Genomic DNA, 27,997 nt, shown 5'->3' with positions numbered 1-27,997 from the left:
AGTTCCCTGATGAATACACCAGATTTTCATGCTCAGATATTTCAGAACAACCAAAGTTTTATCTAAACTTTATGCACATATATAAAATCTCCAATTTTGCCTCCTCAATTTTATCTAATACAGCTACCATGCTACCACACAATAATAGTCTCCCAATTAAATCAGAGCTCCTAAATTAGGTCAGACTTAACATTTTTGTTATCTAAAAGAGGTAATATCTCTTGGAACAAGAGATGGAAAAGTTTGCCCCTACAGCCACATGGTTCCAAGTACTATGGATATGCATACAAAATAATTTTTCATAGGATAAATAATTATGATCCACCTTACACTGGGCATCTTGTTTTATCTTTCCATAGGACTGCTAAATGGCGAGTTCTTCGGTCAGGAACTATACTGTACCTAGCTAAACATTTGGCAAACTGAATCAATGTCTGGATATTAAAACATGGAAAGAAGTTAGCTCCCTTTGTTCAAAAGGGAGTGGGGAAGAGCCAGTATGAAGGGGGAGGGAAAAAGGAAACAAGATGTGTTTCCTGGCTTAATGTTGCTAGTTCAAGCATTGACTTACATTGACCTGCCTCACAGAACGGAAGCTTTGCCATACTGATGCAGAAAGGATTACTTTCCCATGGTTTTCAGTTGTCAGTCTTCAAAATAAAGTTCTTTTCTCCTTTAAGGCTCTCAAGAATTCTTTTGTTTCAGCATCAGAACGGCCATACTGGGTCAGACCAAAGGTCCACACAGCCCAGTATCTGGTCTTCTGACAGTGGCCAGTGCCAGATGCTTCAAAGGGAATGAGCAGAACAAGGCAATTTATCCAGTGATTTATCTTATCAAGTCCCAGCTTCTGGCAGACAGAGGTTTAGGGACACCCAGGGGATGGGTTTGCCTCCCTGACCATCTTGGTAAATAGCCATTCATGGACCTATCCTCCATGAATTTACCTAATTTTTATCTGAAGGCAATTATACTTTTGGCTTTCACAACATACCCTGACAACAAGTTCCACAGCTTGACTGTGTGTTGTGTGAAGAAGTACTTCTTTATGTTTATTTTAAACCTGCTATTAATTTGGTTGGATGACCCCTGGCTCGTGTGTTATGTAAGGGGTAAATAACACTATTCACTTTCTCCCACCGGTGCAAGTAAGCCGGTGTGGTCATACCCTGTACCATTAAGACATTTACTGCTGGTATGCCGTACTGGAAAGACACATTCAGTATCTGCTGAATACCACAGGACTCTCCCAGGAACCGCAGCGGTGAAAGGAGCAGAACGTGGGGCCGCCAGATGGCCCCACACTGGCAGCCCCTCCGGCATGGCTGTACCACCCACAGCCCTGCCCCCAGCCCTTTCATACAGCTGCGTCTCCTGTCTAGAGTCTGTACAGCCCTGCTGGAGGACAGGGCTGGGAGCAGTACAGCTGCTCCAGAGGAGCTGCTGGCATGGGGCTGCCTGGCCACCCCACATTCTATTCCTTTCAGCGCTGTGGTTCCCAGGAGAGCCCATGCAGTTCAGCAGATACTGATTTCTATTTGCGGCTATCCGCACCTGCGGGCATAAATTTGTATCCACATAAGGCTCTAGTCACGGAACATTTTGTGTGTGTTTGTGGGGGTGGGGGCCATGGTCAGTACCATACCGGTAAGAGTTAAAATCTATTTGCACCACTGCTTTTTCCACACCATTCATGATTTTATAGAACTCTATCATATTCTCCCCTTAGTTGTCTCTTTTCTAAGGTGACTAGTCATAGTCTTTTTAATCTCTCCTCAGATGGAAGCTGTTCCATACTCCTAATCCTTTTTTGTTGCCCTTCTCTGTATCTTTTCCTATTCTAATATCTCGTTTTGGAGATGGGGCAACCAGAACTGCAGACAGGATTCAAGGTGGGTGCATATATAGTAGAATCTCAGAGTTACAAACCAGAGTTACGTACTAACCAGTCAACCACACACCTCATTTGGAACCGGAAGTATGCAATCAGGCAGCAGCAGAGACAAAAGAGAAAAAGTAAATACAGTACACTGTTAAACATAAACTACTAAAACAATAAAGGGAAAGTTTAAAAAAAGATTTGACAAAGTAAGGAAACTGTTTCTGTGCTTGTTTCATTTAAATTAGGATGGTTAAAAACAGAATTTTTCTTCTGCATGATAAAGATATAAAGCTGTATTAAGTCAATGTTCAGTTGTAGACTTTTGAAAGAACCACCATAACGTTTTCTTCACAGTTACGAACAACCTCCATTCCCAAGGTGTTCGTAACTGAGGTTCTACTGTATAGCAGATTTATACAGCAGCACTATGATATTCTCTCTTCTTATCTACCCCTTTTGTAATGATTCCTAACATTCTGCTAGTTGTTTTGACTGAGATTGCGCACCTAGCATATGTTCTCAAAGTACTATCCACAGTAACTCCACAATCTCTTTCTTGAGTAGTAATAGCTAATTTAGATCCCATTATTTTGTATGTGTAGTTGGGATTATGTTTTCCAATGTGCATTACTTTGCATTTATCAACATTGAATTTCATCTGCCATTTTGTTGCTCAGTCACCCAGTTTTGTGAGAGCTCTTTAACTCTTCGCAGTCAGCTTTGGACTTCACTATCCTGAGTAATTTTGCTTGCAAATTTTGCCACCTCACTGTTTACCCCTTTTCCCAGATTGTCTCTGAGTATGTTGAACAGCACTGGTCCCAGAATATCTCCTTGGGGGACCTCACTATTTGGCTCTCTCCACTGTGAAAACTGACCATTTATTCCTACCCTTTGTTTCCAGTCTTTTAACCAGTTACTGATCCATGAGAGGACCTTCCTTCTTATCTCATGACTGCCTACTTTGCTTAAGAGCCTTTGGTGTGGAACTTTCAGAAAGCTTTCGACAAGGTCCAAGTACATTATATCCATTGGATCATCATGTTTGTTGACCCTCTCAGAGAAGATTGGCGAGGCATGATTTCCCTTTATAAAACCCATGTTGACTCCCCCAACATATTGTGTTCATTTGTGCGTCTGATAATTCCATTCCTTACTACAGCTTCAACCAATTTGCCTGGTTAGGCTTACTGGCCTGTAATTACCAGGATTGCTTCTGGAGCCTTTTAAAATAAAGGCTTTTAAAATCCATCAGCATTTCATTAGCTATCTGCCAGTTATGTGGTACAGTGGCTGACTTAAGCTATTTACATACCACAGTTAGCCGTTCTGCAATTTCATATTTGAGTTCCTTCAGAACTCTTGGGTGAAGACCAACTGGTCTTAGTGACATATTTAATTTATCAATTTGTTCCAAAACCTCCTCTACTGCCTCTGCAGTGAAGACGGATGCAAATAACTAATTTAGCTTCTCTGCAAAGGCCTTGTCTCCCTTGAGTGCTCCTTTAGCATTTCGATTGTCCAGTGGCCCCATTGATTGTCTGCCAGGTTTCCTGATTCTGATGTACTTACAAAAACTAAACAGCAACGTTTTTCCCCCCCTTTCTTTTGTCGGTTGCTGTTCAAGTTCTTTTTTGGCCTGCCTAAGCACACATTTATACTTGGCAGAGTTTATGTTCTTCTATTTTCCTTAGTAGGATTTGACTTCCAATTTTTAAAAGATGTCTTTTTGTGTCTGTCTCTTTTACTGTGTAGCCATGGTGGCATTTTTTGGTCTTCTTAATTTTTTTTATTTGAGGTATACATTTAGTTTGAGCCTCTGTTATGGTGTCCAGAGAAACACCATAAGTCACTGTTCACTTCAGCATTTCCTCCTCCCTGCCCCCAGGCTTTCTTACGGTGTTTGGTCATCTATTTGGTTATCTGGTTTTCCCTGTGTCAAGGTTCCTCCCCCACTCTGAACTTTAGGGTACAGATGTGGGGACCTGCATGAAAACCTCCTAAGCTTACTTTTACCAGCTTAGGTTAAAACTTCCCCAAGGTACAAATTAATTGTATCCTTTGTCCTTGGAATATCCACTGCCACCACCAAACTAACTGGGTTTACTGGGAAATGCAGTTTGGACACGTCTTTCCCCCCAAAATCCTCCCAACCCTTGCAACCCACTTCCTGGGAAAGGTTTGGTAAAAATCCTCACCAATTTGCATAGGTGACCACAGACCCAAACCCTTGGATCTGAGAACAATGAAAAAGCATTCAGTTTTCTTACAATAGAAATAGAAGTAAAGAGGAGTAAAGGAATCACCCCTGTAAAATCAGGATGGTAGGTACCTTACAGGGTAATTAGATTCAAAACATAGAGAATCCCTCTAGGCAAAACCTTAAGTTACAAAAAAGACACACAGACAGAAAGAGTCATTCTATTCAGCACAATTCTTTTCTCAGCCATTTAAAGAAATCATAATCTAACGCATACCTAGCTAGATTACCTACTAAAAGTTCTAAGACTCCATTCCTGGTCTATCCTCAGCAAAAGCAGCATATAGACAGACACAGACCCTTTATTTCTCTCCCTCCTCCCAGCTTTTGAAAGTATCTTGTCTCCTCATTGGTCATTTTGGTCAGGTGCCAGCGAGGTTACCTTTAGCTTCTTAACCCTTTACAGGTGAGAGGATTTTTCCTCTGGCCAGGAGGGATTTTAAAGGGGTTTACCCTTCCCTTTATATTTATGACACCCTGTAACTCTTTTTACTGTTTAGCTGCATTTAATTAGGAAAATTATTTATAATCCTCAGTGAACTAAGGATTGGGCTCTTAAGACAACTTCTTTCAAGAGGATGTTTTAAAAATGCTTTAGGATCTGCAGCAACAAAAAACTGGGGTGTGTGAAATGGTGAGGTGACTGGGGATCTTGTGTTCACAGCTGAAGATGCACTTAACTAATTAGTTTCAATAGCTGTTATGGGGCACATTTGAGGGAAATTTATCTATGTACCACTTAGTATAACTTATTAAAAACTCAACCATGTTTCTTCCCAGAGTTCCTCTGTAGGGGATCTCTCCATATTTCACATCCATTTAATCCCTATCCCAGGCCCCATAAATTTGATAATCTTCATTCAGTCAAGGAAAGTTGGCAAGAGGTCCCTTCAAAGATCAAGAAGGTTGTCTGTAACTCAGCAAGGGGAATGACTGCTGAATGACATGACCTTCCCTACGAGGCCTAAGCAGGCTGTCTCTGAAGTGCTCCCAAGATCTGATGGCCTGGAAAGAAACACCCAACCCACCAATAAATTCTGCATCTTTTTCACAGCTATGTAGAGTGCTTACCATTTGGCCAGCTCTCCAGATATACTGGAATGTTTTCTTCAGTTATCTACACACTCCTGAACTTCTACCTCCTTGTTTCCTCTGCAACATTATATAATACTTCATATTTCTACACCACATTCAAAGGATTTAAAGTAGTTTATATCAAGCCTCACAATTTTCTGTGAGGGATGTATTCATATTTACACACACACACCCCCCAAAAAAAAAAAAAACACACACACACAACTACCACCACCACCACCACCACGGGGAAAACAGGTTCAGGGAGGTTAAGTGACTTGCCCAAGGTCACACAGTGAGTCAATGAGAAAACTGGGAACAGAATCCTCCCCCCTGCCGCCCAAAATGCCAATTCTCCATCCCTTGCTTTAATCACTAGCTAGAGCTTCCTCTTACTAGTCTGAAACAATATGCACTAGAAAATGTAGAAATCCCACAATAAGACAAGCTCCTAGGCCCACTTATTCTCCATTGCTCTTTGCTGCTGACCTCCCCACCCAGATTCTTCAAGACAAGTCTCTGTAGCCTGATTCCACACACATCCTTGCCCCAACAGGTGTTTCACTCTTGTCCACTCCCAGTTCTTGAAGGCAAATCCTTATGGGACAATCCCCAACTGGAGCTAGGCCTGGTCTGCAAAGTTCAGAGCTGAATATGAAATTCATTAAAAAGCTTTTGAGGGAATTCACAGGTACGGTTTTGGTTTAGTCCCACTCTATTCTTCACCTTACTGCCAAAAATAAGCTTGCACACAGCCAGCTGTGTCTTATTTCCCTCCCCACAATGCCTTCACAAAAGTTTCTATAGAGGAACTGAACAAATCAGAAAGGTTGGCAACATTTTGAAACACGAAAACCCTGACCATGCTGGCCAGGGAAAAAAGAAAGAGGTAACTAATCTGTGCAGCAACTAATGTTCTTGAAAAGGGGTAGTCTGTACACATATTCCACAGTGGGTAAGCGCACATCCAGCATGCAGATGTCAGACAGTTTTCTAGTCAGCACTATCCAAAGGGAGGGCACATACACCCTTCCTTTCCTTGTGAGCTTCATGAAGGTATAAAATCCAGAGCCCACTCTACTCAGTTCCTTCAGCACCACACGAGCCTGCAACATTAGAACTCTAAAGCAGGGGGATGGTGTGTGGGCATGGAATATGTATATGGACTACATGTTTGACTCAAATATTATAGAGGTAAATAACCCTTTTTTTCCCCCCTTTGTTGAGTGCTAGTCCGTATACATATGACACAGCTAGTGACTCCCAAGCAGTCGTTCTCACTGGGGACAGGTACAATGAGTCTCCTTAAATGTGGATTATAACAGGGATCTTCCAAATCTTGCATCATCCCTGGCTGCTTCCACCAGCACACAGTGCTTCATGAACATGTCTACAGATGACAAGGTTGCTGGTCTGCAAATATCCTGGATTGGTGGGTTTGTTAGACATGCCACCGAGGTAGACTGCACCCTGGTGGGTCTAGTCATGCACTGATGGGCAGCTACTTGCCTGCTAGTCGGTAACATGACTAGATGTAATAGGCAATCCAGCTAGATATTCTTTGCATACACAGAGCTTGTCCTTTGACTCTCTTGGTGTCAGCCAGAAAAAAGCCTGGGAGATTTCGAGAAAGGTCTTGTCCTGTCTAGATAGAGCCATATTGTTCTACACACATCTAGCATGTGCAGCCTTTGCTTGGAGCTCCTAGGGTGACACTTGGGAGTAACACAGGCACATGGATGATCTTGTTGATGTGAAATTTTGACACCACCTGGAGAAGCACTCTATGAATGACTGTATAAGGTGGCTCTTCCATCAGAGCCTGCAGCTCCCCAACTCTCCTGATAGACGTGATTGCCAGGAAGAAGCCTTCTTTCATGGAGAGGTAGGGCAATGAGCATTCAGTCATAGGTTCAAAAGGTGCACCCATCAGTTTTGAGAGGGCGAAGTTAAGGTTCCATGCTGGCACTGGGGTGCTGACTCTCAGGTGTAAGCTTGAGCTGTCAACTTTGTCTAGAGAAATAGGTGGGCCGAGTAGCATTTTCCTGCCACTAATAAGGATGCACTGAACGTCTCATGCACAGATCAACTCTGCTGGTGTCAACCAATGAGCATCCACACCATCAAGTGAAGGGAGCTCAGGTGCAAGCCCAAGCCCCCATTCTGGACTAGAAGGTTGAAGATGAAGGGTTGAGAGACTGGTGGTACTAGAGAAAGATTGCAGAGACCCTCAACCACATTTGCTTTGGGGATAATTCTGGCTTTCTCCCTCCTGATCTTCTGCAAGCACTGTGGGCAGAAGGGGAATGCATATAGTCTGTCTGTCCATCTGTGGGAGGAGAAAGCCATCAGAGAGCCAGTATTGTGCCCCTTTGCGCCTTCCCGTCCTCTCCCCCCCCCCCAAAAAAAGAAGCAGCAGCAGCAGCACTTGTTTTCTGGCTGTCACAGAAAGGTCCGTGTGATGAAACAATCCTCCCTCCAAATCACTGGAAAGATGTCCCGAAAGACTTTCACGTGCATCACCCACTTGTAATTGTCTCAGAAGTGCCTGCTTGGGTCATCTGCCTTCACACTGCCCACCCCAGGAGATTACTTAGTCAGCAGTCCATGTTGTTCCCTATGGCAAAGTCCCAAAGCTGGATGGCCTCCTGGCACAAGGCCAGCAAATGGCCCCTCCCTGCCTGTTTAGGTAGAAGACTGCTGCCATATTGACCAATACTACCAGGTCTGTCTGGCTGAAAATGCTCAAATGCCCTGTATATGGCCCTGAGTTCTAGAACACTGATGTGTAAGGCCCTCTGTGACAGACCACAGGACCCAAGCCATGAGGTCACCCATATAAGTGCCTCCACCTGAACATGGATGCATTATTGATCATGAACGAAGAGGACGCTGCAGTTCTTGGGACAGGAGAGGAGCTGGTATTACAGGAGTGGGTGGGTGAGGTTCTGTAGCATGCAGGAGGTCGGACTAGATGATCATGATGGTCCCTTCTGACTTTAAAAGTCTGATTCTTATGTGTGAACTGGAGCTGTATAGGACCATCGAACATACACTGTCCAGGTCCCTCCACCAGTCTAGCAAACGGAGGACTTCCGGAGGGAGACACACCACTCTGTCTAGTTAGTGTCTTTTTGGGTGGTGGACTACAGATAGCTGTGCCTGAAGTTGCAAGAAGCAGATCCTAGCATACAGAGTAACAAATCTACATGCTGCTGTAAGACCCAGAAGCCTGAGGCAGGACCCCACTCATATCGTGGTGGGGGGGGGGGGCTGCAGGTGGGAGCAGAGACTCAGGGCCGAATTTCCAATTAGGCACAGTAGGCATGTGCCTAGGGATGCCTATGAGTTAAAAGTGGGTTAAAAGTTTCATTTTTTACAGAAAACACAAAGGTCAGCTGTAGGCAGTGGGAATGCTGAAGATGCTGTGCCAAGGGATGCATAAGGTATAAATCAGGCCCTGCAGAGACTATGTTAGTCTCTAAGGTGCCACAAAGGCTCTTCTTGTTTTTATGTAAAATCTGTCAAGTGGGAGGTAGAGAGACCAGGTGGGTGAAGTAATCTCTTTTATTTCACCAACAGAAGTTGGTCTGAGAGACAAGCTTTCAAGCCCCACAGAGATTTTTGGTAGTAGATAAGCAATTACTGTCTCTGCATTGAGTACAGCAGCCAATTCAGCCACGCATGGCTGATAGTGAATGAGAAGAAATCCACATTAACTCTTGCATGCCCAAACACACTAACACCTGGAGAATGGACACAGTGTTGGCCCAGATTTGAGATTCTGAGTAGCCCCTGACTTAAGTTCCCTCTAAGCTGCATGGCTGTGCAGCAGCCTATTAAGCACCACGCAGGCGCTCAGGCTGCAGTGGGGAGAGGTGCCTGTCCCGGCCCCAACCCAGCCCCAGAGCTGCCGTGGGGTGCGGGGGGGCACTTCTCCCCCCCCCCCAACCCAGGTGCTGCTGCAGGGAGAGAGAGCTGCAGGGAGGCCTGTCTCTGCATCATAGCCCTGGGGAAGCCTGCACCCCAAACCCCTCATCCCCAGTCCCACTTCAGAGCCCGCACCCCCAGCTGGAGCCCTCGCTCCCCCAACCCCAATCCTCTGCCCCAGCCCTGATGCAGTCCCAGCCATTACTTGCTCCTGCCCACACACCAGACTCCTCACTCAGACTCTCAGCTACACCTCCTGTCATTCCAGTTAACCCTTTGGTTTAGGCTTAGGCTTCTGCCTCCCAGCTCTGACCCTTGTCATATGGGGGCAATTCTGAATCAGAAGCTTCGGCTCTAACTGGTAAGCCAGACTCTTGCTCCAGCCACTAGGCAAGACTGCCCACAACTTGTTTGTTGACAGGATCACAGAATGAAAAGGATGGTGTCTTTGGGCACCAAGTCAAATCTACTGCCTGGTCAATGCACTTGAGAGGTAGACCCCCCCACTGGACTTTCTTCAAGGGGCCTCTGCCTATGGCCTGGGGGCAGGGGTGCTCAGGCAGCCTATACTGGAAGAACAGCTATTGCTGACAGGGATCTCTATAAGGCAGTACTTTAGACCTCAACCCTTGGGACCAGAGGGTGACTCTAGAATCTTGGAAGGCTCTCATTGCCTCAGTCTTCTCACAGAAGATCAAGCAACACTCAAACAGCATGTCCTGAGTAATTGTTTGTAACTCCAATGCCAGGTCAGGAGGTGTGGCACATCGTGGTGATGGCTACAATGGTCACAAAGACAGCGTTTGCCAGGTCCAAGGCTGCCTGCTTTGCAATTTTGGTCACCACATGACCTTCCACTAAGGTAGTCTGAAAATCATCCCTGTAATCTGGTGGCAGTTTGTCAATAAAATGATTGTAAAGTACTCCAGTCAACATGGTTGTATTTTGCCAAGAGAGCTTGGTAGTCTGAAATCTTCATCTGGAGACTCAAAATGAAGTAAGATTTCTGGCCCAGCAGGTAGACGTGCTTTGTCTCCTTGTCTTTGGAGTCACTTTCTGGCAACTTTGATGGGTTCTCTTGTTGGCTGCCATCAACACTAGAGATCCCAGTACCAGGTGCAACCAGAACTGTCCATGCCCAATAGCTGGGACTTGGTACAGTCTCTCTACCCATTTAGACATTGGTGCCAGTGGGTGCCAATGGCACCCACTAAAGCCCTATAACTCCTTGTTGATCGTGATTGCTATGCATCCCAGAGCTGAAACGCACAAGATATCAAGACATTTATGTAGTATATCCTGCATCTCTTCAGTAGATATCTCATGAGCTCTTGGAACATGTTGTAGTTCTCAGAAGTGGTAGCAGATTGATCTGGAACCAGGAAACAATGTTTTCACATTGCAGGGCACCCCCAAGGTGAGGTTAGTATGGCATCATCAGGACAGGAGGCTGTAGTTGGTACCATCTGTCCCTAACTCTAGATCTGTTGCACTGGAGCAGCTTACTCCTAGCTCTGGTCTGAGTGATGCAGTGGGGACAGGTCCAGGTCCAGCAGCTGGAGTGGGGAAGATATACTGTACTTGTGGCATAGATGAAATAGCTAGTCATGGGTAGTACTGAGGTGTTATGGGGGCCTAAATGCTCCACATGCCATGATCATATGACATCAGACCCCATGATGTTTGGTCCCAGGACCAGGCTGGGTCAAGACAATGCTCTGCCATCAGCCATAAGTATATGGCTCTCATCCCCCGGGCGAGACTGATGCTGTTAAGTGCTGGAACCTGAACTGGGGCCAGCTGATGGCTTTCCTGGGAATCTGAAGAGAAGAGGGAAGAGTCTTCCAGGAAGAGTGATGCTCGCCCTGTGGATGTAGGGGGAACGTGACTGGATGGTAGAAGCAACAGAGTCACCAGGCCCAGGAACCTGGACAGTGTCAGCAGTAAGCAGCTCCAATAGTTGCATGGGTGCCAGCCCTGGGAATGTGGCCCAAGGTGGTGGAGCACCTGCCGACTGGTGCTTAGGTGACTGCACTGGCGCCAGTGGAGGTGGCAATAGAATGGCCAATAGTGGAGTCAGGCTTCTGCTGGTACCATGCTAGCCAGTGGTCTCTCCGACTGCCCAGCTACCAAGGTGGCTAAAATGGCCATAGCACCACCAGACGGGACCTCTTTTGTGGCCAGGGCCACTCAGCTGCATGGGCTCCAATGCTCAGGGAACTTCTCTGAAGTTTTGAGGCACCTTTAATGTCTGACAGTCTGGTGGCCTTATGCAGCCCTAGAGTCAGATCCAGAGAGGAGGATCTTCAGATCTTCTCCTTTCAGGACTTATGCTTTAAGTCCAATTTGTCTCAGCTTCCCAGATGAGGAAGCCGCAGGCCTGAGTGACTCTTCAGTAGTTTGACGTTGAAACTGGGGCAGATTGACTGCCTCTGGGCTCCTGGTGCTTGGAGCCCAGGATCAGAGACCAACCTCACTGCCTGTTCAATGAAAAAAGCCCTCGCGTGTCTCTACTTTGAGCGCTTGGTCCATTTTGAGAAGCACCAGCTTTCCAGGACATGCCCCTCACTGAGGGAGAAGAGATCTCTTGTCTGTCGTTGAGACTCATAACTGCCTCACAGGATGGGCAGTTCTTAAAGCCCAGGGACCTGCCATGGTCAGCTATAGAGGCTGGTACTGCCAGCAACTGCAGGGAGGGGACGATTTCTCTTCCCCACCCTCCCAGCATCCTGTAGACCTAAGTAAGTAACACTAAAGTAGAGGTAAATCCTGAAGGGAGTTGCTCCAACATATACCACAGGCAGTGAGAAGGAAATGGGTGGGGTGGGGCAGCTCAGCCCTTTCTTCAAGTGTTTTGTGAGGGTATAAAGGAAGGGTACATGTGCCACCCCATTACATACTGTGGACTAGAAAATTCTTCAATGCACATGCACTAAACTTACACTCACCTGTGCTTTTTAAGTGTGCATACTTCTTGTTAGGAAGTGCTAACACTTTATCTGGCCAGACCATGTCATTTGGCAAGATCACCTCAAGGCTTTTTTATGTAACAATAACAGGTGCAAGATTAAGGGATGCATACAATAGAGTTAATAACTAATAGATTTTGATTGAAAAACAAAAAACCAAACCAAACCATATACCCGTTGTGAATTCCATTCAAATATCTGCATTTACATCTGCCATTTGCCGTGTGTCACCGCAGGCAACAAAATGGAACAAAGAACAGTTCTTGCTTCATCTGCACTTTCATGCAGGGGCAGCCAAACTAGTGACATCCTATCAAGGCTCCATTAAGTTCTGAGGAGGACTCTTCAGAGAGGTCAAATTTTTAAAGAGCACAGCATCCATGTTCATAGAATATCAGGGTTGGAAGGGACCTCAGGAGGTCATCTAGTCCAACCCCCTGCTCAAAGCAGGGCCAATCCCCAATTAAATCATCCCAGCCAGGGCTGTGTCAAGCCTGACCTTAAAAACTTCTAAGGAAGGAGATTCTACCACCTCCCTAGGTAACGCATTCCAGTGTTTCACCACCCTCCTAGTGAAAAAGTTTTTCCTAATATCCAACCTAAACCTCCCCCACTGCAACTTGAGACCATTACTCCTTGTCCTGTCATCTTCTACCATTGAGAATAGTCTAGAACCATCCTCTTTGGAACCACCTCTCAGGTAGTTGAAAGCAGCTATCAAATCCCCCCTCATTCTTCTCTTCTGCAGACTAAACAATCCCAGTTCCCTCAGCCTCTCCTCATAAATCATGTGTTCCAGACCCCTAATCATTTTTGTTGCCCTTCACTGGGCTCTCTCCAATTTATCCACATCCTTCTTGTAGTGTGGGGCCCAAAACTGGACACAGTACTCCAGATGAGGCCTCACCAATGTCGAATAGAGGGGAATGATCATGTCCCTCGATCTGCTAGCTATGCCCCTACTTATACATCCCAAAATGCCATTGGCCTTCTTGGCAACCAGGGCACACTGTTGACTCATATCCAGCTTCTCGTCCACTGTCACACCTAGGTCCTTTTCCGCAGAACTGCTGCCTAGCCATTCGGTCCCTAGTCTGTAGCGGTGCATTGGATTCTTCCGTCCTAAGTGCACGACCCTGCACTTATCCTTGTTGAACCTCATCAGATTTCTTTTGAGAGCAAATGTTTAAGTGAGCTCAGCTCCCATTTAGACATCAAAATTAGTGGCCACATTTTCAAGAGAACTCAGTACATGGAGTGCTGAGTGCTTCTGAAAGCCTGGCCCTTATTTAGGTGATTAAATGGGAGCTGGGCTGTTTTGAAAACCTGATCCTAATTGCAATTGCTGAGTACTTTTTAAAATTTTGCCCTAATTGCCTCATTATGGGTGGTCAAATTTTGTACTAGAGATGACAGCAACTCATTTTCTATATAATCTTGTTGTACAAATATCCTTTTTGCATAACCGTCTAGTCATCCACAGTTTGAACCTATGACAATTGAAGAGCCATTTGTATAGCTCATGCTGCAACATTCTGTGCTTCACTGAAATTACTCAGAAAAAGTTGGCGGAATGGTGAGCCTTCCCAGAAAGGAAACTATACCTTCTTAGTTCCCAAACAATCTTTGTTAAAGTTCCCATTACAGAGTAACTTTCAAATTTACACCTGCTGGGGAATAAGGGCCTGATCAAAAGCCTATTGTAGCCAATGGGAGTGTTTCCATTGACTTCAATGGGCTCTGAATCAGGCCCTAAACTCAGTTAGGGTGAAAGTGTCTTGTACTAAAAGGGTTACATTTGCTGGGGAGTAAATAGGAGAAGAGAGGTTCTGCATGAGCTGAAGGAAGATAACATCAATGAAGGTTTATGGTGACATACTTTGTCACTTAAGTGGTACTTTTCATCACACATTCATGGATAACTAAATTTGGCACTGGAGCTGCTGGCAATTAACAACTTGGTAGGAAAATCTTTAACAATGTTTTAAATTTCAGATTGAGTTTATTTTAAAGTATTATATCCAGTAGGGCTGTCAAGTTTCTAATCCATGAAAACCAAACACCCCTGCTCCACTCCTTCCTCTGAGGCCCCGCCCCTGCCCTGCCTCTTCCTCCGAGCTCTGCCCCACCATCACTCGTTCTTCACCCCTGCCCCCGTCGCTCATTCCCCCTTGCCCTGGGACTCACCTGCTGCCTGCAGAGCTGGGCTTGGAGAAGCGAACGCAGAACCTGCCCGATTGGGGCATGGCAGGGGTCAGCCCCCAGATCGAGGAGCTGGGGTGGGGAAATCAGGGCACAGCAGGGTGGAGTCCATCCCTAGAGCGAAGGGCCCTGGAGGTCCCGGAGTGAGGTGCTGGAGAAACCAGGGGTACATGTCTCTCACTCACACAGAACCAGTATCTACCTTGGAGCTTGGTCTGGGAGCCAGCCAGTTCTCTCTGTCAGGCTGGGGGGCAGGAAGAGCAGCAGCTGCTAAGCAGAGCCACTCATCTAGGCTCCAGCAGCAGCCAGTGACCTCCAGCGGAGGCCAGTCACTGCAGGTAACTGGACTTTTAGCATCTGGACAGCTGTGCTGACCTGATGCTGCCAGCTTCCCCTTTCAACTGGACATTCTGGTAAAAAACCGGACACCTGGCAACCCTAATATCCACTAATTAGGAGAAAAGGACACAGAAGTTTCAAATCCTAAATGGTTTTGAGTGTTAGGTCCCCCACCAAGAAAAGGACCTTTTTTCTCCCCCCCTGAAGTCACACATGTTAAATTGACTATAACTCACATGCAGCTTCGACAGTGTCATTCAAAATTTAAGAAGATATCTTCTTCAGGCTGAGTTTCAGAAAGAAAGAAAAAAAATCAGGTCTAAAGAGACATTTTTGTGTGGCCCCAGCTGATGGAGCCAGGTAACCCAGGAATTCTTCTTGCATAGGGGGAAATCCCTGAATGGCAGAGTCAGTGTAAGGCTCTGTGCCACTCCTACTTGCTGCCCTGTTCAGGGTACACAGAGGGCCTGGCTAGAGTGGCACTGCTTTCCGGCTCTTTCTGGCTGACCAAAAGGCCCCTTGGGGTCATGGTCACTAGGCAAAAGTTATGACAGCCCTTGGCACAGTCTAAGTGGAACTAGGACACACCCAAGAATTGTTTATGTCTAGGTCTAACTGAATAACGTAAAGGATATTTGCCAAAGCATATCATATTAGTACAAGACAGATTAACAGGATCTTTAAAACTCAGTAGCCAAATGTACAAAAGAAGGGTACAGAGAGGTAGTGGGGATGTCAGCAAGTGACTCAGGAGATTGGTACGAAGGATGCTGCATCCCTCACCACAAAAAATTGCCAAAAGGGCCGAGTCTGAGTGCCTCTGAGCACTGGTAACTCTCATTGCCAACTATGGGACTAATCCATTGTAGTCAGTCTCAGCAAAGACTTCAGTGGATATGGAGAATGGAGCTATTTTCTCATTTCTTTAGGTCAGTGTTGAGACACATTGGCATGGAAGCAGGCAGTGCTACACTCAGGGTCTGTGGATAAATTGCAAACTTCATTTTCCAACACCTTTAGCAAATATTAAATATGCTTAAAGTTATGACATTAAGGAAAAAAAAAATTCATGGAAGAATTTGAGCAGATTGTGACCCAAGAACCTCTTAACCTGGCAAAGGGGTTACAAGAATATCCTGATTCTGGTTCATCAAAGACTACCATTTGAGGTCTCAAATGAAAGCTGGGGACACATGATTCATAAATATCATTGTGAAATGTATGCATATACTGTATACTAAAAATATATTCTTAGACTCTGTATCAAGGTATTACTCACCAGCAAAGGTGAAAAACAGGTTATTGCAGATAAGAAATGTTTCTCGCTGTCTTGATGTAAATTAAGCATTGTAAGCCAACACAATGGATACCTATTTGCATACGAAGTCATATGTACACTAGGATGCGAAATCAACAGGAAAGGAGGGCAGAGGAAAAAAAATAGACACACGTGCAGAGGGTTGTTATCCTGTCTCTGACTAAAGGCAATGAACTTTGAGGGTATTTGTAAAATAGAAAGACGTCACTCGGGTATCCTTACAAAGAAAGTAAATGGACATGTTTGTATTAGTGAAAGCTAGGCCCATGGGTGGCGGGTGGACCCCTCCTTCGGGGAGGCTAGACCCTGGCCCCACCCCTTTCACATGAGGCCCCATCCCCCATGGCCAGAGCCCTCCCCGCAACTGGAGAAGCCCCCCTGGGCTGGCCGGAACCCCAAGCCCCTTCCCCCAGCTGCACCAGTGGGCTGACCCGAGCGGCTCCAACAGCACTGGTGGGCTGAACCACGGGCCGGCCAACCCGATCACACAGCCTCTGCTACGCGAGCCACCCCAGCTCCAGGCCAGCCTGAGCGGCCCCGGCTAGAGACTGAGAAATGTAGCACACTTCCTCCTCCCAAAATCCCCAGATGCTCAGCAGAAGAACGCTGAGCTTTTTATATGTGCCATGCAAGTTCCAGGGTGGCTAAGGAAGCAGTATCTGCTACTCAGCTTCCCGGGTTCATCAGTAAACTCTCTGGAGTCCAGGGAGATTACTGATGAACCCAGAAAGCTGAATAGCAGATACCGCCTCCTCAGCTGCCCCGGAAACTGCATAATACTAAGTAAAAATATGCAACCTGGAATCCCGCAGCAGCGGCTGTGCTAGGGAAGGTGGAGCCTTCGCTGGCCTATTGTACCCGCTGCCTATGGCTGGGTCTCAGCCAGCCTTGGTTGAAAAAGTGTTAAGAGAATTTTGGGTGAGAAACTTTAGATAGGAAGTTAACCTGTTATTTAAGCTTAGTCTCTTGTTACACTTGGTCTCATGTTATGGTTTTGTATGATATATAACCATTTGTATCCAATATCGTTATTCTCTATCACCTGAATCTCGAGTCTTTGATAGTAAACTTATTCTTGTTTTCACTATAAATATGTATGTGGTGTTAAGCAAAGTATTGGTCCTGAGTTGAATATTAAAAGCTGGTGTTAGAATTACCAGGCCTGCTATTCCCAAAGGAACACTATGAGTGTTCAGTGGATAAGGGGCTGGACACAGCAAGGAATGCTCCGAGTAGGGTGTAGGGGGCAGGAAAGAGGGGGAAGGGTTGATGTGTACCTGTTGCTACCTGTACAGAGAGAGTGAGGTCTGCAGACGCCTGGAAGGTAGTGGTTATGTTGCCAGAGACTGTTGGTTTTAGGGAGCTAATCCACAGCAAGCAGAGACAAGACTCCTTGACACTAAGGGCAGGAAGTGGTGAGGATCCTCACAACCGGGGCTGCCCCGGAGAGCATCACATATTTTATGGCTTTGCCATAACCACCAATCAGATAATGCAGTGACAACGATGGTCATTAACTGCTCCAACCTTTGGAACTCTAGCAACAGATTTGAAAGTGTGAGATTGCTACTCTGTAATTAAAGTCTTAGAGGTTACATTACATGAAATAGACACTGGGCTTAGAAGTGTCTTTGTTATTACATGTATTAGTTTATTAGGGAGTTAAAATAAGTAAAATTACTGCTGCTGGTCATGTTTTGTCAGGGCACTCCTGTAAGTTAAGCATCAATTAAGGCTTTAGTTGAATAGTTTTAGTGTTACATATAGAAGTATCAGGTCTGTAACAGCACATGGCTGCCTACTTTAGAACAGAGTTCTACTCCCAGATTTACCAGTCATTCTTGTCACCAGCATTTTGGCCAAATGAATACAACAATGGATCTGAGGACATTGGAGGGTGTAGAGGTTTTATGAGACCTTTTTTTTTTTGTAAAAAGAATGCATCAGGTATAGCAATATTTTTGAAATATTGAAAACAGGATGATGAAGCAAGATCACTGAGGAGTAAAGGACCTGCAAATTTTTCCATTATGGTATCACTGAAAACTATTTTGTAGAAGTCCCTCCTCACCAATTATGTTTTTAATGTGTTCAAAGTAAATGCAACTAATTGAAAGATTAACTCCATTCACTCTATTTGATGATATAAAGGGCTAACTTGTTAGTGTCAATACAGTCTTGAAGTACCTTTTCCAATGCTGATACAGGATATGTGAGGTCTCTGTTTAAAGGAAACTACTGTACCTATAATTAGAACCATAAGACACAAAATTCAATGCACTGAGAATAAGGGCAGGAACACTATTTAATAAGACACTCAGTTTATTCTTTTCTTGTTAATATCAAAATGGAAATAACCTAATTAAAATGATTAGCAAGTCATTTTAATATCTTCTTTTACAAGATTTCATTGCTAATTATCAAAAAGAAAAGGAGTGCTTGTGGCACCTTAGAGACTAACCAATTTATCTGAGCATAAGCTTTCGTGAGCTACAGCTACAGCTCACGAAAGCTTATGCGCAGATAAATTGGTTAGTCTCTAAGGTGCCACAAGCACTCCTTTTCTTTTTGCGAATACAGACTAACACAGCTGCTACTCTGAAACATTGCCAATTATAATACTTTCAAGAAGATGAAAGTTCCTTCTGTAAGAACAGTGTTTCTGCTGCTTTTCTCACTGACATACAGATTTGTCCATTTATCCAACTCCTTTTCTACTGGAAAAGAAAAGAAAATGTTTGTGGAAATTTTCAGGAAGTAACATTACACAGTGCATATATTCCATAATATTAAAACTGAGGTGTGGTGGGTTGGACTTACCTCTTTGAGCACCACCTTGGGTCCAGACATAGTACTCCCACTCTTCAGCTCCCAGTAGGCCATCAGCCTACTTCTGCAGGTCTTCTGTGGCTCAGCCCACTGGCCGGATCACACAGTCCAAAACCTTTCCAGGGTACAGTTCCTTGCCATTCTGGACCAACTATAAACAAAACAGTTTCTTACCCTTTGGAGCTAAATTTCCTCTCCTGAATTGGGTCAGCAGGATTCGCTCTGAATTCCTGCCACTGATTATAGCCTGGGACCAGACCAGGGCACTTTAGTAATAGTCTAGGGAACATCCTTCCTCACTCCTCTGGCTCAAGCCACAAACTTACTTGCTGATAATAGGCAGCTTCTTTTATTTCAGTCTGGTGCGCCTTGATTGGTTGCTGCTGGCTCACAGTCCTTCTAGCTGCTGGAGGACCAAATCTCACTGGTTTCCAAAATGGCTACTCTTCTGGGCAAGCTGGGAGGTCTAATATTTGCTGTTCTTTTCCTCTCAAGACTGTTTCCTAGGGCAGGATGCAACAGAACAGCCAGTCAGCAGCTTCCAACAGAGGGCCGTGAAGGCCTGGTACACCCTGTCACAAGAGATTTTAAATCCAGCAGGAATATTACTGTTATTTTATTTTGTGACTGAGTTGGGAATAGGAACATAAATATCACCATTATCTTATTTTGTGATTAATTTGGGAATAGGATCAGAAAAGTTATTTTTAATTATACTGCATTGCAAATGTAAAGAATGCTTTTCAAACCACAGAATATGGGCTTGTTTTCACTGAAAATTTAACTCAAGTCAATGTTGCCACTAACTTGAGTCCCATCCACCCACCCACACACCCTTAACTTTAGTGTTATGGTGCTTTTAAATCGAGTAGGTTGGCCCATCAGGGGGTAGAGGCTAAAGCTTGAGTGACCATAACTAAGGCTACGTTTTAGTCACAGGTATTGTTAGTAAAAGTCATGGACAGGTCATGGGCAGTAAACAAAAATTCACGGCCCGTGACCTGTCCATGACTTGTACTATATACCCTGACTAAAATCTTGGGGGAGGGTCATGAGGGGGCAGCCCAAGGGGGCACTGTGGGTGCTGGGGGGGGTGGCAGCATGCGGTCTAAGACCCCCACCGGCAGAGTGGATAAAATAAATTTTTTTTTTTTTTTTTTTTAATAAAAATGCTATCTAAAGATAGATTTACTTAAGATATTATAGCTCAGGGACATCTCATAATGGAATAGGGAATGTACATTCTAATTCTATAGTATGAGACAATATATTCATGTAATGTTTAAGAAAAGTTTTGTAAATGAGTTCCAACAGTTTATGGATTATGGGTCCCAGGGGCCTTTGTACAGATTTAGGTTAATTTTTCTATCTACCCAATGGGACTCAGTGCTCAGTCTAGAAGATACCATCAGAGATGCTTAGTTTTGCTGTGGATTTGTGTCTCCAGAGATAACATGCTTGTTAACAGCAAAAATGTTTTTAAAATACATAAATATAGAGAGGTGAGAAATAAGACCTGAACCCTATTGTCCCTCTGCAAATTTGTGTACACAGAGTCAATCCCTTACCTCTCTCTAAAAGTGCAAAGTTTCAGAAAGTTCAATGAATGGAAGATTGTTGGGGGTGGAATAGATCTGGACAAGGAGAAGACGTCTAGAGATAAACGTGAGAAGGGAGGGACAGGCAGTACAAACAAAAGTAAAACTGTTTGAGCAGCATATTCCAGAAGTCTTGAGGTTTGAGTGTAGCTTTCGTTGATTTGAGATCTACCATACCATTCTCTCACAAGAAGGGAAAACCTATAATGGTAGCAGGCTGTAAAAGAGACCCAGTTTGAGAATATTTTAATGAAGTTCCTCTACCTGTGGGTCAGACAGGCATGCATGCGTGCAAAATGCCAACAGTGCAACAAAGAAATGCAAGGCCTGGTTGCCCAAATGAATCATCATCATGGGAAGTGTTTCATCTCAGGAGGAAGCTGTGCTGAAGATGATGAAAGGTACATGTAGGATCTTCAGGTTGGTAAACTTTTTTATTTCAGGTTTCAGAGTAGCAGTGGCGTTAGTCTGTATTCGCAAAAAGAAAAGGAGGACTTGTGGCACCTTAGAGACTAACCAATTTATTTGAGCATAAGCTTTCATGAGCTACAGCTCACTTCATCAGATGGCTTATGCTCAAATAAATTGGTTAGTCTCTAAGGTGCCACAAGTCCTCCTTTTCTTTTTTATTTCATACTTCTTTCTTAAGGACTGCTTGTCTTCCTTCTGGACTATTCTTGAACTCTCATGTTTGAACAAAAAAAAAATATAGTTGTTACTCTATGGTACTACCATTTTAGATGCAGTTGTGATAAAAAAAAGTAAATAGCTGAAATAGGCAGATCTTCCTTTTACAATTTCACTTTTAAAGTAGTACTGAGTGTCAGTGAATCCAATGAGTAATACTAAATGAGCAGTATGGTAATAATAATGAAATAACGGCATTGACTTATTTTGTTTAGGAGAAGCCATCCTCAACACAGAGGATTCTGAAGACTACCCACCTTTAAGATCACCATCATTTTCTAGAGTTTCAGAGTTATCTGCCAAAGGTAGTGTTTCAGTCACATTATGTATGTCATATAGCTACAGTATATCACTTGTAGCAAAAAGAAGAAGAAAAAAAAATCTCCATCATCTAGAAACAACCATAGATAAGTTTGTAATAAGAACCAGCAGATTACAAAAAGAGGTAATTGATGAAAAAACCGCCCGGTTTGTTTATGCAACAAACTCTCCTTTTCGTATGATTGAGAACCCACACTTCATTAACATGATTCAGTCATTAAGACCAAGATACAGTCCACCCAACAGAGCAGATGCTGCAGGCAAATTGCAGGATAAAGCATATGAAAGAGAAAATGAGCAGCATGCAAAAGGTCTAGAGGGAAAATTGTTAACCTGAGTCTTGATGGGTGGAGCAATGTCCACAATGATCCTGTTGTATGTGCTTGTGTGACAACAAAAGAGAAAGTCTTCCTTACAGAAACAATTGATACATCAGGAAATGCACACACAGCAGAATACTTACAAGAAGCAGCAGTAAAAGCTATAAACAAACTTTGAAAAAAATTCAAATGTCTAGTACGCAGCTTGGTCACAGACAACGCTGCAAATGTATCCAAAAAGAGAGTGAAAAGAGTCGCAAGCTAACAACATATAGTTGCAGTGCTCATTTGATACACCTCCTAGCCAAAGACTTCAGGGTTCCAGAAATAAAGGCTAATGTAGTTGAAATTGCAAAATACTTCCGTAACAACCGCTTTGCAGCAGCTGCTCTGAAAAAAAAGTGGGAGGAACCAAGCTAACTCTCCCACAAGATGTGCGACGGAACTCGGTAGTGGACTGTTTTGAGAATTATATCAAGAACTGGCCTAATCTGATGACAGTTAGTGGCATCTATTTTTTCGCAATTTTGTTCAGTCACAGCCAAAGTTGTCAACATTGGGCTTAAGAGAAACGTTGAACACATGCTAAGTACCCGGAAGCCTATTTCTGTAGCCTTGAACAAAATGCAGGGAAATAGTCGTTTTATTGTTGATGCTGTTGAAATTTGGAAGGAACTGTGTGAGATCTTAAGAAGAGAAATATGTAATGACAGGAGTTAAATTACAAGCATTAAAAAAACAAATGGGACAAGCACTTTCTCAATACTCAGTACCAGGGTCAAACCTTAACTGCAGAAGAAGAGAAGCTGACTACGACATTGACATCCAGCAATCCTCCCTCCATAATGCCAACTATAATAAGCTTCAGAGCTAAGGATGAACCATTCAAGAAATATAGGTTTGCTGATGATGTTTTAAAGAAAGTCACACCAGTGAACTGGTGGAAGTCACTTAAGCACTTGGATTCAGAGACTGTTGACGTGATAATCTCACTTTTAACAGCAGTAGCTTTTTCTGACGGTGTAGAAAGAATATTTTCTTCCTTTGGGCTAATTCATTCCAAATTGAGAAATCGTTTGGGACCTGAAAAAGCAGGAAAGCTTGTTTTTCTTTTCCAGATTATGAACAAACAGAAAAATGAGGGTGAAGATGACCGAGTTAGCTTCAGAAGCCAATATTTTAAGTTTCTTATGTTGACCTGGCTGCCATAGTCGATTTAATTTTTTTTTAAAAAAATCTCATTTTAACAAAAACAAACCTGATTTTAAAAAATTTGAATGTTTAACTCAAAAAATCATATAATATTTTAACAAAACAAGCATATGAATATATAACGTTGTTGTTTTAGTTAAATAAAAAAAAATGTAAATGTCTGTCTAGTGATGTTCTCCTCCTAATATAGCATGGCAAGAAAAAACTCCATATATTAATGATTAACCTGTTGAATTGGAGATAGTTCACCTCCCAACGACTTCATAAATATCTGCTTCATTTACCTTTGGTAAGTGAAATAACCAAACAATCATTCATTTTCTGAAATAGCTGAAAAACTAATCTGAAAAGCTTTCAAAATAAATCACTGTTTAAAAATGTATAGTGTGTACCTTCTAAAAATGAAACCTACATCTATCTCTCAGTTGTGAGAAATATGCATTAAGGTTGTACCAACCAACAAGAATGCACTTTTATGTAGAAATCCATGACTAAATCGAGTCTTCCTGACTGATTTAAATCAAACTGATTTAAATCACTAAATCCACCCTGCCCGTTGGTGCTGTGGGGGGGGGGGGGGGAAGAGAGGATTGGCAGGCTCCCTACCCAGCTCCATGGCTCCCCGGAAGTGGGGACATCCCTCAGCTCCTAAGCGGAGACATGGCCAGGCAGTTCTGTGCGCTGCCTCTGCCCCAAGCACCAGCTCCGCAGCTCCCATTGGCCGGGAACCGCGGCCAATGGGAGCTGAGGGGGCAGTGCCTGCAGGCAGCAGCAGCGCACAGAGCCCCCGCACCTCTGCCTAGGAGCCAAGGTATGTCATCGCTTAAAGGAAACCCCTTACCACCCCCACCCCCCCCCGAGGTAAAGCACCACCCAGAGCCCTTGCCCACTCCCAGGCCCCAACCCCCAGCTCTGAGTCCCCCACCTACACTCCTGCTGGGGGAGGAGGGCGTGGTGGCCCAAGACTGCCCCAGCAGCAGCCACTGTGGCTGGCCCAGGGACTGCCTGAGCTACTTAGGTGGCCCCCAAGCCAGCCACACCGGCCGCTGCAGAAGTCACAGAGGTCCCGGAAAGTCACAAAATCCATGACTTCCGTGACAAACTCGCAGCCTTAACCATAACTCATCAGGAGCTAATTTGACCACTCTGCAATATGGATGAAGGCTAGCTCCACTTGAATGCTGGTAGCCCTCTAATGCCTTCCCCCAATGTCCTCTGTGTACCCAGAAAGGGCAGACAAGTTTTCCCACAATTCACTGGGAAAGTATAGAATGTCTCATCTTACTGTAGTGCAAGGAACTGTAGGACATACACCCACAAGTCCTAGTGCCACACATTAGTGAGTGCAGCACTAATGTAGATACAGTGGACCAAGTTTCAGAGTAGCAGCTGTGTTAGTCTGTATCCACAAAAAGAAAAGGAGGACTTGTGGCACCTTAGAGGCTAACATTTATTTGAGCATAAGCTTTCGTGAGCTGCAGCTCACTTCACCGGATGCATGCAGTAGAAAATACAGTGGGGAGATTTTAGATACACAGAGAACATGCAACAATGGGTGTTACCATACACACTGTAATGAGAGTGATCAGGTAAGGTGAGCTATTACCAGCGGCGGGGGGGGTGGGGGGGGAAGGGAACCATTTGTAGTACAGCTCACTTCATCAGATGCATGCAAAAGGTTATTCTCCCTCCCTCTCCCCCCCGCTTGCTGGTAATAGCTCACCTTACCTGATCACTCTCATTACAGTGTGTATGGTAACACCCATTGTTTCATGTTCTCTGTGTATATAAAATCTCCCCACTGTATTTTCTACTGCATGCATCCGATGAAGTGAGCTGTAGCTCACAAAAGCTTATGCTCAAATAAATTTGTTAGGCTCTAAGGTGCCACAAGTACTCCTTTTCTTTTTAGTGGTTCAAGTGTTATTTTACAATGTGGCTGCTCAAACTTGCGCTAGGCTAACTTGAGACGAGTAACTCCAGTGTAGATAACTCAGATTAACTCTGCAGTGAAGACATACCCTATAACAGTGATACTCAGACTGAGGCGCCCAGCTGCAAGTGGTTCTTTAATATGTCTCCTGCAGCTCTTTGCTACACATAATATTAAAACACTGTGTGATTTAATTAACCAATCTAAGTTACTACCAATCAGGATGCTTTTACTATGTTATTAATAACAGTCATTTTGCAATGAGAATTTTATATTATATATAAGCTAAATAGTTTCCCTGTCATACTATTTAAATATTAATATACAGTGCTATACTAAATAAAACAATGAATTTGCACTACTGTGGTTCTTTTCGGTAATGTTAATTGCTAATTTGGCTCCTGAACCAGTGAGGTCTGAGTATTACTGGCCTACAACAACTGTTCCTGCAACCAAGAGTTCATAATCCAAGGCCCCAATCCCATAATATGACACAAGGAACACAACTGAAGGTAGTGGTGGGTCATCCCAGATAAAGTACTGGGATTATCAATTACAAAAACTAAAAAGAGAAGATTTGATCAGGAGTAGAGAGATCAGTTTTGGATTCATAGGCATAATTGCTATGTTATGTAGTGGATTGATCTCAGGAGTGGGTGCCGTAAACTCCTGAATTCTAATCCCAGTTCTGCCACTGGCTTCTTGTATAGATTTGAACAAATCACATACAAATTCTCAAAAATGGCTACAAATTTTGTCTCTGTTTTTATGTGCCCAATCTCAAACACGTAGGGACCAATTTTTATACTTGTTGAGGACCCCAGGTCCCATTGATTTCAAATAGAATTTGATATTGCTAACCTCAAGAGATAAAAATTAATGAGCCAGACCCCCCCGCAATCATGAGTTTTTTTAAAACAAAATCATGCTTTTAGTCTGTCTTTAGACTTTTCAGCTCCGCTCTATTCCTCTGCCAATGCATGTGTGATAATTTCAGGTTGAAAACTCAACCTTTAATGCACACAGAAATACACACCACTCCTTGACAGCCCAGATGGAGACTTCACTTACCCTCTCCTCACCCCTGAGGTAAGGGAGGCCACGCATTTCCTAGTACTGTCTTCTTGACCCCTCAGCAACATTGTTTTGCCTCCTGCTGCCCTGGCACTTCTTTATCTGGGACCCTGTGGCACCACTTCCCTGACTCCCCACTCCCCTGGGTCTTCTCCGCCTGGTGCCCAACAACTGCTTTTCTCCAACTCCTTCCTCTCCAGCCCTGGAGCCATATCTGAAGGGAGGGCTTAGTGTCAGAGCTGTTGTCATGTCCATAGCCCAGAGGCTCTTGCACAGAGCTCTGCCTTCCTGTCCAGCCCTGCAAATGGTGGGACCAGAGTTGCTTCTTGTATCATTGCAACAGCTCCTCCTGCAGGCGGCAAAATCCATGATGCACGATTAATTCGTGAGAGCCGGCAACACTGCGGGGGCTGCTTGGAGGACACTCCCCTCACCCACCAGTACCCCCGGGCTGCGGCCCAGCCATTCTATCCCCTCCATATCCTACCCCATCACTATCCTTTGCAGCCCCCCACACCTACCGCCACAATCCCCCTGCTGCTCCCCACTCACCTTTCCCAGTGTCTCTGTTGCGCCTCACAGTTCCGGGCATGTCCCGTCTAGCCCCCTGGACCATAGCATGGCACAGCGGTAACTCCTGAGCGCATGGCCTCAACTTCCCCGAAAACAGTGGGAGGTGGCAGCCAACTTTATTACGGGCAGCCTCACTCCCGATGCGGATAGACTGTAGGGAAATGGCAGCCATCTTGCTTGCTTCAGCCCTATTAGCAATAATAGGAGACGGTGGCCATTTTTAATAAGGGAAAATTCGAGTGGTGGCAGCCTCTCACTCTGTTTTCATGGGATGGGACAGGTGAAAAAAATCAAAACACCACCACCAGACTTGCTAGATTAACGATCAGATTGTGAGAGTTGTCAGCACTGAGAACTGTGAGTACCTACTGTTGAGAGCTGACAAAGAGCTGCCGGAGGAAACCATTTGCAGTGCACAAGTTTTATTGATTTTACAAGAACTCTGCTACATCTTTTTGAGTGCCATCTACTGGCATCTTATCTATTCTCTATTTACACACTTACAGAGCTCTTTAGTAACACTCCACACTTCCAAACAGCAGGCCCAATGTGCCTCAAACTGAGCAACTGAAAACTCTTCTATTCTACATAGGTTTTAATACCATGCTCATCACTCTGAGCACCTTCCAGTAGTGCATTAAGCCACCTGAATACACATCTATCACACATTGTTTCTTCTCTCATCCTCTCCCCAGAGGGATAGGAATCTGTAGAGAAGTTTCTTGTTGCAGGAGTGTCTTGTCTTCTTCATATACATATATAGACACACACATCTGTTGCTATGTGTTTATATGAGAGAAGGCAAGGTCAAAGAAAAGAACTTGCACTTGGAGTGAAAAGTGGTCAGGTTTGTGATGGTCCTTAGCTCCTGGGGAGTTCATGCCACAGTTTTGGACTGCCCCTGGAGAGAATTCTGTCTCCTGCACAGATGAGCTTTACTTTTATTGTAGAGAGGTCCACTGTGTCAGACAAGCATATCAACCACAGTCTTCATCCCAGAATTTTAGAGGATCTTTTAGATGTTGTGGACACAGGTCATGGAGTGCTTTGAAAATAAAGACTAAGACCTAGAACTTGATTCAAGTTAGATGAGGTTAGTGAATACTGTCCCGCCTCCCAATTCTCTTAAGTTCTCTGCCTCAGCTTCCCCATCTGTACAATAGGGGTAATGATTCCCTCACCCTCATGGGGGATTAGAGACAAAGAGGGTGAGATGATATTATTCAGTGCAGCGGTTCTCAACTGTGGGTCCGCGGACCCCCGAGCCCTTTCAGCAGGTCCGCCAGGCCCTGCAGCTGAAACCAGGTGCCCCAAGCCCTGGCGCCCCCCCTGTGGGGCTGAAGCTGGGAGTGGCGCAGGGCTAAAGCCTGCCCTCCCCCCCGAAGCCAGGAGCAGTGCGGAGTTGAAGCCAGGAGCCCCAGAGCTCCCTGCGGGCAGAAGCCCTGAGCCCATGAGCAGAGTTGGGGGGGCACAAGG

General features: G+C 44.6%; 1 protein-coding gene across 6 annotated transcripts in view; it reads right to left on the bottom strand.

Moving 5' to 3' along the window:
• Positions 1-26,663, bottom strand: part of TP53INP1 (tumor protein p53 inducible nuclear protein 1) — a 59,600-nt gene extending 32,937 nt beyond the window's left edge. For 5 of the 6 annotated variants that reach the window (XM_074944077.1, XM_074944079.1, XM_074944078.1 and 2 more), the window contains exons 1-2: positions 26,501-26,663; positions 18,795-18,954 (exon numbers count right to left, since the gene is read on the bottom strand). The gene's annotated coding sequence lies outside the window, so the exon portion shown is untranslated. Of the gene's footprint in view, positions 1-18,794; positions 18,955-19,129; positions 19,307-26,500 lie in introns of all 6 variants that reach the window. The other variant, XM_074944080.1, reaches the window with a different exon arrangement.
• Between the last annotated feature and the right edge of the window lie 1,334 nt (positions 26,664-27,997).

Source organism: Natator depressus, chromosome 2, assembly GCF_965152275.1.
Source record: "Natator depressus isolate rNatDep1 chromosome 2, rNatDep2.hap1, whole genome shotgun sequence".
NCBI lineage: Eukaryota > Metazoa > Chordata > Testudines > Cheloniidae > Natator > Natator depressus.
The sequence above is the reverse complement of the archived record's forward strand: the minus strand, read 5'-3'. Positions and strand labels throughout refer to the sequence as shown.